General features: G+C 41.5%; 1 protein-coding gene across 3 annotated transcripts in view; it reads right to left on the minus strand.

The window, feature by feature from the left end:
• The window catches only part of zbtb7a (zinc finger and BTB domain containing 7a), a 28,822-nt gene that overhangs the window by 16,963 nt on the left and 2,184 nt on the right, over window positions 1–9,675 (minus strand). Inside the window, exon 1 of one of the 3 annotated variants that reach the window (XM_034881610.1) lies at window positions 664–1,610. The exons of the other annotated variants lie outside the window; for them this stretch is intronic. The gene's annotated coding sequence lies outside the window, so the exon portion shown is untranslated. Of the gene's footprint in view, window positions 1–663; window positions 1,611–9,675 lie in introns of those variants that run through there. 3 annotated transcript variants of the gene reach the window in all.

Genomic DNA, 9,675 nt, shown 5'->3' on the forward strand with positions numbered 1-9,675 from the left:
CCCCCCCCCACCTTCTCCATCTGCCAGGGAGACCCAACATTTAAATTCTTTAGATAAGCCCTCCTTGTACGGTTGAACACTACACGCCATTACCAAACCTGCCTAACCTGGCGGCCTCTCCTCTTTCCTACCGGTTATGTTCTCCCCTGTAAAAGCAACGCCTATCTCTCCCCACACCTTGTGATCTGACGTTTCAGCTCTGCCCACAGGTGAGAGTAAAAGAATAACAAAAAAATAAAAGACCTCTCTAGGGAGGAAGGCAGGGCAGACATTTCTTCAAATGTCCTTTAAATGGTTCAATGTTTGCTTTCATTACAAAAAGATGAGTCATATTAAAAAGTACTACTTTGTTTGATTATTGGTAAAGTGTTTTACAGCTCCACTGTTTCTTGCTCCGTACTGTACAGGTCCTTTAACTCAATTAAGTTGTGATAGGCAATAGACCACAAAGCCTATGCAAACACTGCCACTGCGTTTCACAAAGCTCAGATGAAAGCGGACTGTCAGACATGGCATGAGCAAATTTTATTATCCAAGCCCTCATCTGAATATGCTGACGGGAGGGAGGCGTGGGCAAAGAGAGATGGCACAGAAGGGAGAGAGGAAGAGAGAGCAGAGTAAGATGGAAGAAAGAGCAAGACAAAAGGGCAACCGCATGCCTACCGATCACGCCCTTCACAGGTGGAAATAGATCTCTGTGAGCCCATCCAGACCCGAGGCAACCTGCTTTTCTCTAACACAGATACACAGCACCTGCACTAGTCCAGGCTTTGCTGCAAGCTTGCTTGGCGCGTTATCCTGTACATATAGCTGACCTCGGGTCACGGCTTTGTGGGGTAAAGACGCTGAGCTGAGAGGAGATAAAACACACACATACACACACAAATGCAATTCAGTGCCAGCGAAGCATGGAGGGACTGCTCTGCATGCAGGAGCCACCTGTCCCAGAATAACCCCGCAAGAAAGAGGAAACAGTGCAACAAACCTGATCCCGACGCCTCCTCATAGCTTGAAACATTCCTTATCACTAATTCATGTTTGTGGGTGACAAGGCCGACAACCTAGCACACAGCGGCGCGGCAGCTATCCGTGTCCCGGGTGTTCAACTTCCAGGGAAGGGCCTTCTCTCCATGCCCAATCCAGGAGCACATAGGTCTGCTTTGCAAGTCAAACAACTGTTTCAACACAGGACTAACCCGTCCCATCCACCCTCATCACCTCCATCTCATCCGTAACGTCCCTCTAGCCCTTCCTATTTACCGACACACAGCAAGGACATATCAAAATTACCTCGCAGGTAACAAACAACCCCCAACGGTCTCCTGTAAAGCAGTTTTCGTTTTGCTGTTACTTGAAATGACTATGCTCTGCGTTCTAACTATCCATGCCAAGGCAGTCACACCCAACTTGCTTGTCATTCACTGACAAACACACTGACATCAAGCTGTGGTTGCAGTTGGTAAAAGTGTTGTTACCATGCCTGATATGAATCATCTAAGGACTGCAGTAATTACTTTCAAAGTATCTCTGTCTTTGGCTGACACATACCAGTCATTCCTAAATACAAAAGGAACAAGTTGTTAACCCCGTGCAACCTCAGATGTTTCTTAGATAGACAAATACCTTACCCGGCACTTTAAAAAACTGTTTTAAGGTTTTATTGTACACTCATATAGTAAAGACAGGACATATATTTCCATTTCCATTTTTGAGAACAGTGACAGTAACCTGTGGTGTTGAAAATTAAACATGGCCTTGAAACAAGATATATTGGCGCTGAAAAATGTAGCACTGATCTATAAAACACAAACATCAAAAAGTTATAATCTCACAATCCTATTAAATTATTTCACTTTGACATTTGTTTGCATCCTGATAAGTTTTTCAATGTCAATCTACATTTTTTCTTGATGACTGTCTTTTCAGTGACAGTTCTTTTTGTTTACGCTGTCAAGATTTTTTTACAATGTCAATGGTTTTAAGTTTCAAATTTCTGTCACTGTTTTGGCGTAGGGTAGAGGAGCCTGAGGGGAGGAACAAAGAGGGCGTGACCGCACCTCCACAAGAATCCTCATAGATGTGTTAAATCTGCATATCTGCTAATGTCTTCCTCAAGTTTATCTGGAACCTCCAAATCTTAAGTATGTCTGTTTATCTGTTTATGGGTTTTTTCACATAGAAGCAGGCTAGCTTGGTGTTAACTTTTAATGTAGGCCTAATCTGTGCTGTTAGCAGAAGTTAGCACTGTTTTCTTAATCCAGCACACGTCAGCTAACTTGTGGCTAATTGTAGCCAAGTCTCCCGCCGGGGATGTCAATCTATCTTCTGTAATTTAGTATTTATAATAGCAGTAACTCCTGCCCTTTAGGACTCCTATGGCCAGTGTTATTGCTGGTGGAATAGGCTTGACTTGCTCATTAGCTCCGTCTTGGATGTCATGTAAGAGAACGAGCTCCTCTCTCTCTACCTGCCGCTAACACTGGCACGGAACCAGGCAGAACGCGTTCATTGACATTTCCCTGAACTGGGAAAACACAGTTCAGGCAGATTGTTGGTCAACTGGCTGTTGGTGTGATTTGCCTAGAAACCTGTCAGTCAGCAGCTATACTTGTGATTGGAGGAGAGTTATGGGGGTGGGGTGTTAAGGTTCCGTGCCAGTGTTAGGGGCAGGTAGGAGGCGGATATGACTGCGGCCTGGGGCGTCCCATGTCATGCCGTCCCGTCTCATGCCGAGGTGTGTCCAACGGTAAGTTCGAAGGGTCAAAAATACAAAATCGCAAATTATTTTCAGGTGGAGTCACGGGTAAGTTCATGACCACGTTTGTTGCAATCACTTGAAAAATTTTAAAAAATGTTAAAGTAGCAATTTTAGCCATACATATAGTTTGCTGATTTCTTTATGTCAATGTACATTTGAAGAAACCTGCAACAGCAACGCAGCCATTTCTGCCAATTAACTGCAGGATTTCCTGAGGGGGGATAAGGGTCTGCACACACAACAAGAATACAATATGAAATTGAAAAATAAACATGTTACACTCTTTCCAAAACTTCTTTTTATTTCTATATTGTTTTCACACTTCACTGGAACATTGCTGCAAATACAATTGCTTATCAGCCTGGCGAGAGGGCATCAGACACGAGGCTCCAGGTTGCAGCCAAAGAAGGAATTTTTTAGTTTGCCTATAATCGGCATTTATTTAATAGACAGACATATAGTATTTTATTCATCAGTATGATGGTCTGCATTTATCTTGTAGACATCTTTTTTAATTATTTTAATTCATTATTTTTTATTCATTCAGGTAAAAAAAAAAAACCAAATATTTCAAGTATTTTATTCATTAGCATGATAGTTGATGCAAGCTTTAACTTTGAAAAGTAAAGGTAAGAGAGATATTTTTTAAGTATTTTATTATAAATTCACGCTTTTAATTTGAATTGTAGAAGCTCGGGGACAAAGCGGCACCGCAGAAGAACTTTTTTAGTTTTCCTATAATCTGCATTTATTTTATAGACAGACATATTTTAAGTATTTTATTCATCAGTATGATTTGACACAAAGTTGAAACCAATGACTTGTAAAAATCTTGACAGCGTAAAAAAAACTGTCAGTGAAAAGACAGACATTAAGAAAGAGTAGAGTAGATTGACATTGAAAAACCCATCCTAATGAAAACAAATGTCAAAGTGAAATATTATAGTAGGATTATGAGATTATTACTTTTTGATGTTTATATTATTAGGTCGACATTTTTCAGTGCCAATATTTCTTGTTTCAGTGCCAAATTTATTTTAAATAAAGGTCACTGTCACTGTTCTAGCTCCATAGGTTTGACTCTAGTAAATTTTAAAGCAAATACTAGGGGTGTAACGATTTTTATTCATGAACCAAAATTGATCGAAATGAAAGGCTGGCTCGACCATTCCCCAGCATTTGTTCTCTCGCCACCTCCGCCTACTTGCGCACGCCTGAAGAAAAAAAACAACAAAATAGCTTACCAGCTGGTAGCATGCAGCTAAAGACATAGGGCAACGTTAGCTTACTGGGAGCCTGCAGCTACTCTTTCCAAGCACCACAGTCACTGCCAGAGTTGGAGATAACGGAACAGAACGGGAAAATTCTCCTGCTGCCCTGGATTCTACACAGTGATGTCTGCGCTCCACACACAGCAGGGTTGAGAGTAGGGCTGCATGATTAATCATTACAAAATCGCGATCTTGATTCAGCCTGTTCACGGTTTCATTTTGAAATTACTTTTTTATTGACTTTGATTCTCGTTAAATTTTGTGAGCCGACTGCATCACAAAACGCTACCAATTTCTTCTGTGAGTTTTAATCATAGACCGTATAAAATGGGTTTTAAAGCGCTCCAATGCTTTCCTTACTCTTCATTGAAGCCTCTATGTCTACAGGCTTGTGGTGATGCACAATGTGCTGTATGTGCCAAAGACATCTGTTTGGTACTGCCAATTTGTTTTTTTTCTGTCATGGTCAAAAAAATCGTGGCGGAGTATTGTGATATCAATTCTAAGCAAAAAAAAAAAGTGATTAATATCTTTCCCTGAATAGTACAGGTCTAGCTGAGAGGTATGTTTGTTACAACATGCAGCACATGTAGGCTACCTAACTTTGAACGATGCTGAGAGGACTATCAACAGCCGATGACGACAGGCTCAGTACTGTAAGTAAAATAAAAAAACGTAAACACGTAGGATGCAATATTTCTATCTGCTCTGTCTGCATGCAGTCCACTCTCATCCACTGCGCTGTTTTACAAACACATCATGCAACTCTGCAAATAGTCAATATTTTACAAACAAGCTAAAATGAAAAGCTGTCAGTTTGTGTTCTCACTGTTTCTAAGTTTGCCACAAATGTTGAAATTTTGACTAATTCTGTTAAACTTGTAGCTGCTGGCTTAACAAACCATCCTTTCCGATGGAGCAGTAAATCCATGGATGTATTATCAGACCACAATAAATCCACATCGCTATTTAATATGCACGCAAATGACGTCATCATTATATTTACATTCTTAATTCTTAAAGCCTAATGGTTAGATTCTTTTGCAACAGCATTAGTTTCATTGCCAATGAAACATACAGGTTTAGCGTTACTGGAACTCGGCAAGACAAAACCGTACTTAATAGACCATTCTTCATTAAAGCGGTGGTTTTCCACTTCAAATTTTCACTTCAGGCTTGTTGAGAGTGTTTCAGTTTTACCTCACAACAGGCCTTTCTTCCTGCAAGCATTTTCCACCAATCACAACACTGCATCACTCCTCAGTGAACTGCCTCCTAGTCTGAGATTATTTTCTAGTTAAGTAGCCTATCCAGTTATCATTATGGATTTTCCATGCTTTTTTAGGAGTCTGTTCACACTAATACATGTAAATAAATATAGCATTAATTTAGTAATAAAGTGAAAATATCAAATTTTAAAAATAGGCTTATTGGTATAAGTAAAGTTTATTTTCTTTACTTAAAACTCTGGCCCCTGGAGTGTGTGCTCAAAAACATTCTGGCCCATGGAAAAATGTAGTATATGACCCGTCTTAAAACATGTTAATAGGGCAAAGATGGGCCACCTTTTAGTACTGAAATACAGAGCAGTTGTTAATTTCATAACACCTTGTGAAGTGTTTTTAGCTTAATGCTTTTACAAAGATAATTCTAGACAACAATTCAGTCAGGTTATTCACAACTCTACTCAGATGTAGACTTAATGCATGTTTGTATTAAGATTAGAGTGCAATAAAAATACAGCAGCAAAGTCCGGACTGAAAACAAGTGGAATCTGGACATTTAACATCAAGTTGAAGAACTTGGTAGGCCCTTTGCCTCCCTAATCCTTTGATCATTTCACTTTCCACCCCGTCCTTATTCATTGACTATCTTGACTGGCCTTTATGGCAACAAACCTGCCTAGCCCGCTCTGCTGCACGGGAAAATCTTCACTCAGGTCAAGGTGATTCAAGGTCGGACCAAGATAATGCAAGATAATCAGAATGGGGAGGGGGTGGCCGTTTCTTGGAAGAGTGGTTGAGTAAGTGTAAGCGCAGTAACTCCCTGCTGCCAGCAGTGGAAGGAAACCTGATTGGTCGTATTGGGAGCAAAGCAGGAAGAGGGCTAGTGACTGATAAAACTTAAGTTGCATTGGCTGGTCTCTGCCTGGTAGCTTTTACTAGAAATTCACCAGGAAGTGCAGCCAAACACAGACACAAAGCCAGTGAAAAGGTAGTGGGCGAGGCAGGGCGTTAAACTCACAAGCTCAATCATAACTCCTGAGTGCATGTTGGCCAAGGAATCCGGCTCAGCTGTCAATGATAAACTCAGAGATCTCATTCTGTTACCTGGTGTAACCCGCTTCAATGAGAGGGAAGGTTACCACCCACAAGTTGGGCAAAGTTTAATGTGAGGAAGCTAGCGAGGGGTTTTATTAAGTTATAAAGATCTATGTGTGTGCTGCCACATAGCAAAGGACCCGGAAAAGGAAAAGCTGTAACTGCAGCTAAATACTCGGGTTCAGGACGCTGTTTAGAACCCTGTTCTAAATCTGTCTGTATTTTGTTTTCTTGCTTGTTTGTATCAGGCAGACCAACTGTATCGCCACAGCCTAACAAATAAAAAACACACATTGTAATTCAATCCACTATGTGAAACTGTGAATTATTACTTTTATAAAACTTACATTTTAAAATAGGCTTTGACACAATAACTGAAAGATGGTATTTGAGGTCAATTCTAAGTCTATACTTTGTAGTCTTGGTAGTGTAATGTATTATTTGCTCCTCCATATGTAAATGACTGAGACAAAATAAATGCAGTTTAATGCCGCTCCACTAAAATGTACAGCTTAAAAAATTACCATCAGAGACGACATACAAACAACAAAAGTAGTATTCTTAGCAAAGAGTGATCATTTTAAATAAGAAAGCATTTCATGAAAGGCTTTTGTATAGCATTGTGCGGGTGTTTATTTTTGTGGTCACGCTTTAGAGAGAAACACAACAGTGTATTGACATTAACCAATTCATTCATTTGATTATGCTTGTTAATTAAATAGTATTCTATCAATACTAACTAAAACTAAAAAGTACAATTTCATGCCCGTTAAAAATATTGTGTTTTGGTGTATATTAAGTAACATAGTAGTAAATACAACATGTGCTGGGACAGGAGCCTTTCACAAGCTGCAGTGTAATAAAACCACATCCACGGTTTGAGTTCCTTTCAGCTTGAGTAACATGCTCTGACGCTGCCATGCTGCCAACCAGGAAGTGTCACAAAATCTAACACATGGCTTCAGAAACAGCACTACAACCCAACACAGCGTTGTCCTGCAGAACTCAAGCGGTCAGTCCACAGGCCCAACTTGCCCTGGATGCGCCACTTTGTGCATGCGCAGACCAACAGGGAAAGAGGACTTCCTGTAAGTCTATGACAGGCGTGTAACAGAACCCGCTCTGTTATCAGATGACCAGCTCTCTGCTTGCTTGCTCTCTCTGTCCCTACTGTCAGACCCTCTCTCTCTCCCTCTCATCTGTCGCTCTCATCTCATCATTGCTCCATCTCTGTCTCAGACTCTGCATTGCACAGTACCCACCACCACATCACCCACTTCCCCTTTCCACTGCTGATGAGGCAAAGCATTGCAGACCCACCCACCCTTGTGTGTCTTGTCTGTCCTTCAATGCAAACCACCAATCTTCTCTCCCATTTCATCCCAAACCAATTCGCTAATGGCGCTTACCCACTGCTAGTACCAGCTCTGCTCAAATGCGGTGTCCCGTCCTCCATTTTCAATTGCAGTTTTAGTACCGCCTCATGCGTGAGGCGAGCATGGCTGGTTGTCATAGCGAAGCCGCAGGAAACTGCCGTGACCTAACGCAACACACACACAGAATGTCGAAGGTGTGTTGTTTTTGATTCTCGCCATGTGACTGTTGCCACTTCTTTATTTCAAAATAAGGTGGAGGCAGCAGGACACCCCCGTATGCCACTAGCAATGATGACGCAGGGATTACTGACGATTCTCTCCGACCAATCAGTAGTCTGCAGGTTTTCACGTCACGTTTTGGTATCGCCTCAGCTCGCTTGGAAAAAGAAGGTACCTGTTAGCTAGTACTAGGTACTTTTTTATAATGGAAAAACTCAAAAGATAAAAAGAGTCGAGGCGAGTCAAGCAGGTACCATGTATTGGAAATAAGCCATAAATCAACATGCAGACAGTGTCAGACTGGTCACATATCCCCTTCCTGATCAGTTGGCCTTTTTGCTTAATTAAAAGGAGGTTCTGATAGATCTATGCTGCCTTCAACTTATTCAGTATTATCTTTTTTAACTGTATACTGAAAATGTAAAAACCCTCGATTAACATCACCAAAAGACATCATCCAACTCCAAAAGTGTGAAGACTTAAGTCCAGCTCTGCTCCAGCCCAGAAAGACATCTCAGCCTCATCCTCTCCCACTCTAATTTGATCAGGTTGTGTTGGCCTCTCCATAATAAATGTCCCAGAAGAGAACAGAAGAAGCCCCTTTACTCCCCCTAGACTTCAGCACAACAACAAAAAAACAACAGAGAGGGGTCTGTCTATCTGCCTAGCCAGGCTGGAAGCTGTGGTATACTAAGCAGCTGACCAGGGGAACCAAACATTAGGGGGAAGTGAAGCTGCAGTCACCAAGGAAGAGGCAGATGAAAGTATTCAAAATGTGTTAACTGATACAAACAAACATATAGAGATAAAACAGCAGCACAGAACTTATTCGGTACAAAGTACAAAACAACTCAAGTTTTGATTCAACCATATGGGCCACAGTATATCATTTGACCATATAAACAAAACTTTGAAAACATAATTTAATTTCACTCTGAAATAATGCCTAAAACTGCCACGGCGACATCACGCAACCTGTCTTCTCAGTCTAACTGAACCTGCTAGTTTCAGCCCATAGTGGTGTATACACAAACATACAGGAATATCAAACTGTATGCAGCCTCACCGCCAAATTGATGGGTGGTGTCTTGGACCTGCCCACAGCCACTGAAGTCCCCTGCAATTCCCCTGGAGTCTATTGTTGGTAACACAGACACACATGCATACATGCATGCATGCACACAAGCTCACACACACACACACACACACACACACACACACACACACACACACACACACACACACACACACACACACACACACACACACACACACACACACACACACACACACACACACACACACACACACACACACACACACACACACACACACACACACACACACACGGTGTCCTAGTTTAACCTCTTGTTGGAATTTCATAGTGTTACCTAAGAAGTAGCTACAGTAACAAATATTTTCTATGACATTGAACTGAATAAAAAAATTTTTATCAACCTTTCCTGCTGCCGCATTCCAAACACTTTCCCAGCATTTGGGCGTCTTCATGTAACGTGCTCTTCTTGTACCCTCTCTGTGCCCACACGTTAAAAAAAACGGGTTCAACAAGTATGCAAAGCCAAAAAATATGCATCTGGTTATCGAGCAAGGCAGTCAGGGTTACTGGGAAGTCTATAAACCATGAGCCACAAGCAAGCAGGACATGACAGGCTAGATTGAAATCTGCTTTTAACAAGATGCTGGTAAGAAAGGGGGGGGGGGGGGGGGGG

This window comes from Etheostoma cragini, chromosome 9 (genome assembly GCF_013103735.1).
Source record: "Etheostoma cragini isolate CJK2018 chromosome 9, CSU_Ecrag_1.0, whole genome shotgun sequence".
Classification (NCBI taxonomy): Eukaryota; Metazoa; Chordata; class Actinopteri; order Perciformes; family Percidae; genus Etheostoma; species Etheostoma cragini.